The sequence below is a fragment of the Capsicum annuum genome, unplaced genomic scaffold (genome assembly GCF_002878395.1).
Source record: "Capsicum annuum cultivar UCD-10X-F1 unplaced genomic scaffold, UCD10Xv1.1 ctg3593, whole genome shotgun sequence".
In the NCBI taxonomy this organism is placed as follows: Eukaryota; Viridiplantae; Streptophyta; class Magnoliopsida; order Solanales; family Solanaceae; genus Capsicum; species Capsicum annuum.
In genome coordinates, this window is record NW_025842880.1 from 1 (window position 1) to 4,541 (window position 4,541).

The window sequence follows — 4,541 nt, forward strand, 5'->3', positions numbered from 1 at the left end:
TGATCAAGGTGTAAATTTGATGGGTGCAAGTAGAGAAAGGATGGAATGCGATGGTGTTAGAAGTATACTTGAACTATGAAGTAAGTTAGGACGACATGCGATGGTGTTAATAAAGATTAAATCTATGTTGTCAACACGAGGATAGAGTGGTCAGGAATTGTCAAATTTACGCTACCCCTTGTGTTTTAAAGAGAGTAGCCCCAATTGTTGTTTTAGAGCTACGAATGTAGTTTAGGCAGGTGATTGAATAAGTAGTAGCTGTGTGTGAAAAAAAATATACGAATAGATTGGAACTAGATAGGCTGTGAGATTAGATTAAAATTTTTCTATTTTGTTATGAGCCCTCAATGACCGAGTGTTTCTTGATTATCTTCGGTAGCAATAATACTAATTAGTATAAATGGATGAGTGTTGCCATCTATTTTTAGTACTAGACCGTAAAGCTTGACCTTAGATCATCGCCGTGGTAAGAAGACGGGTAGCATGAGAGTGATAATGTTAGTTAGGATTGGATACAGCGGGCTTGACAAAGCATATGCGAGAAATAATGTTGTTAACTTGTGAAAACGGTGAAATTGCAAGTGTGATATATGTGGGCTCTAGATGAATGAGTGAATGAAGGCTAAAACATTTGATGATCAGGAAATCTTTCCAGGTTTGAATTATATGGTAATCCTACCTTCTGAATCAAGGGATTATAAATAAGACAGTACAATGTTTAGTCTCCTGATATATGTTTTAATTCTATAATATTGGGTGGATAGAAATTTAGAGATGTGGTAATCTATATATTATTAATAATAGAGGACAAAGCCTCCACATTAAGCCATGTGGCAGCATAATAAAATACCATGTGGCATTTTAGGACAAAAAAGTAGTTAATTAGTTATTAGTTAGCATTTTTTGAATTTTTATTTTTAAATTTTCTTAGAAAATTCAAATTTTCATAATTAGTTTATTAATATTTATAGTTTTTTAAATAGATAACTAATATTTAAATTACTTTTAAAAAAATATTATTTAATTAAGAAACGCACATTTATTTTTATATTTTTTTATCTCACTAATTTTTTCTAGAGTTTCTTCATTTAAGAAAAAATTTAATATTTATTAATCTATCTAATAAGATTATATAAAGAGAGATATTAAAGAAAAAAACATCTATAAAAATATTTAAATAAATTATTAAAAAGCACGGCCAAGTGGTCGAGTATTAATCTGCACTCGACAATTTTAAAATCAATCTCCAACAATATAGCGACTACTTAATTATATTAAGGCAAAAATCACAGTCTGCATGCACTCAATATATAGGAATAATTTCACTTTATATAAAATCCTATTTTAAAAAACAAAATTCAATTTAAATATTAATAGAAAAGATAAAAAAATCAGAAAATAAATATTTGTGGTAACTGATATATCAAAATATTGTAATTTTTTGGTAGTTTTAGTAATGTCTATCCACTTTAAATTTTTCAAATTGACAAGTTACCAACTCCTAAAATAACTCCCTTTTAACTTCCTTTTCCACTTTAATGTTTTCCAAAAAAAAAAAATGTCGATGAATTCACCATGTCTACGTAAATCACTGTTCGGCTTCTGATACTTTCGGATTCAACCAGATCAAGTTGTTATTAGGATGTGGTTTACTTGAATTTTAGTGATGACTCACAGATCAAGTTATTATTAGGATGTGATTTACTCGAATTTCAGTGAGGACTCACAATTAATGGCTAGATTATGAGGTAAGAAATGAATTTTTGATGTTCCTAATTCTGTTCTTTACTCTGTATATGTTTGATTTCAGGTTACAATGTGTTTCAGTGACAAGACATGATCAAATTTGCAGTAATATATTGTTAAATATTTTTCCTACTTTTTTCATACTGTTCAAATTTGAAATCATTCTTTGTTCTCTTTGGATTCCGTAGATTTAATCAATTCCAACGAGCAATAGAGAAGAGATAGTGAAGATGCCTCATCCCCAAACACTTCTATTGGCTTAATTTAAAGATTTCAAAGAACGAAGAACTCACCTAATTAAATCCCTATCAAATGGATTTTATAAATAAACTACAAATTAGATAATATGATGACCGAGGTAAATCTCAAATATGTACAAGTGAATGATCTACATCTCAAAATTTTTTTGGTAGTCTTCTTCATATGATAATTAATGACTATTTTCAGGTGATTCATAATAAGTGTTGGATGATGAACGTTTGTATATTTGTTGTTTGTTAACTTTCGTTTATATGTACATTATCCGTTGTTTAACATAAGAGGCTTTCAAAATGCAACTTTTAACTTTCGCAGTCAACAACAACAACACATCCATTATAATCCCACAAAGTATGGTTTGAAAAGTGTAGATTTTATGCAAAATGGCAATTTGACTAACAAAATTTTAACTACTTGGAGAAATCTTTTAATGCTGCATAAAGGAGGTAGTACCAAACTTAACCGTGTTAAAGAACTGTTAAGAGTGTCTTTGGCGATTCACAAAGGAAAGACACACTGAATTTAATCTTGTGATACATATTTCTATCTCTTTTATTTTTTCAAAATTATTTACTGAACAACTTCTTATATTTTGATCGTCCAAATAACGGAGAAAGAACTCATATACGAATGCCTCATCTAAGCGCAAAACTATGAAACTCCTTGTGTAATAAAATATGTTAATTCAATTTTCTCGCAAGTAGATCTTATTTTGATACATCGTTTTTTCAAAATAATGAGTTTGGAGCCACTGTAATGGTGTAGTATGAGACTCTCCCATCTTTTTTGAGCTACTGTTATTCAATCTGTGAGAGTAGACTGTGTGGCAATTGTTTGTATAGCTCATTATTTTTATTTATTAATGCAAAGATTTAATGGTTTTATTCAGAAGTTTTTCCATTTTTCGAGTTTCGATAGGCATATCTATATTTTTTATATCTCGATTTGTGGGAATTTTGATCATCTTTCAAAGACAACATATATTTATTACTGATAAATGAGTTCTAGGTTGAAATTGAAAACCAAATAGTCTTATTATGTGTCAAAAGGGGATATACTGTCAAAAAGTGAAGCATGACGGAAGTATTCCGTAAACAAGTTTATTTTTTTGTTATAAAATAGCACAAGAACATGTTTTGAGGCTTTCTAATATTATGTGGACATCCTTAGTTTGTTAGAGTTTAACCTTCATTAGTTTATATTTCATATTCCAGTGGAATCAAGATAAGATGTGATTCTCCATTTTCCTTCCCTCAATATCTACATTACATACGGATGTTTGATATATGTTCTGTTGTGGTTCCCTCAAATTGTATTTAACTAACGAAAATTTTAATGTAAGATTATTCTTAGCACATTACTCTATGGTTTTCAATATTTCGTGAGACTAGAATAACATTTTCTTTATACTTACGGAACTATACATGAGAATAGCTCTAATATTTAGAACTTACAAATAAAATTATAGAAAATTGTTGCAGTGTTCACTAACCATTCTGATCAACTAATTTTATCTCAATGCTATGTTAGGTTTCAAATTAATGAAAAGGTGGAAAGCTAACATAGTACCCAGAATGCAAAAGGCAAATAGTGACCTCCCTTTTGGATAAGATGTTGCTATTTTAAACTGTTGTATTAAGGATATCCTATGATACATATTACTCTTCATTGTGGATGAGAATATCAAAGGAAGTTGTAATATTGGAATTCTATCATGTTCAAGAGTAAGGTTGATTTAGATAACTATAGTATGTGAATCAATGAAGTTTGTGTAAATGAAGCTATTCATTGACAAAAATAATTTTTTAAATTTCCTTATTTATGTGTATCCATAATTTATTTGATTTATTTGGTTCAAGGTTGTTGCTTACAAGCTACTTAAGGCAACTAAAAGTTGATTATTTTTCATAACTTAAAGATAGATTTTATGTAGCTCAGTGTACAACAAAGTGATTTGTTACCCTAAATGTTTGATTTTGGTTTATAAATGTTGATCTTGCTCACTCATTCAGAAATTGAGCAAATTTCACTTTATGATGTTTGCCTGAATTATTTATTATTTTGGTCTAGGATGTCCTTGAGAGTTTTATTGGAATATAGCATTCATGTCCAGTTTGTAGAATAATGAATTGTTCTTATGATGAGCTTTGCAAGTCAATATTAATAATTTCAAGATATTCAAAAAATGAGTCCAATGAGTGATTTTTGTCTTGCGTATTAAAAGATGATTGATCTGGTTGGCTTTTGCTCTTTAGGTTGTTGTCCAGTATTGTAGATGTGTTGGTTATGGATGGAATATTTAATGTCATCAAATGCAATTGTAGTATTTATGTCTTTACTTTTTTAATGCAGAGTACTTTTCTTAGAATTGCCCGTGCATCGCGCGGGTACGTATACTAGTTGTAGACTAATAAGAAAAGACCAGCTTTTTATGTTTTGAGGAAGTGAGCATGTAAAACAATAGGACCATAAATTATAGAATGATGGTCATAGAGGCAAGTAAAAATTAAGAGTAGTATCTCAGAAAGAAGTCGTAG

At 29.6% G+C, this 4,541-nt stretch overlaps 1 long non-coding RNA gene across 1 annotated transcript; it reads left to right on the plus strand.

Annotated features, from left to right (window-relative positions):
* Window positions 1-1,088: 1,088 nt before the first annotated feature.
* Window positions 1,089-3,822, plus strand: LOC124891470. The gene is made up of 2 exons (XR_007049711.1): window positions 1,089-1,748; window positions 3,535-3,822. It is a non-coding gene; the product is annotated as an uncharacterized LOC124891470 (long non-coding RNA).
* The last annotated feature ends 719 nt before the right edge of the window (window positions 3,823-4,541 follow it).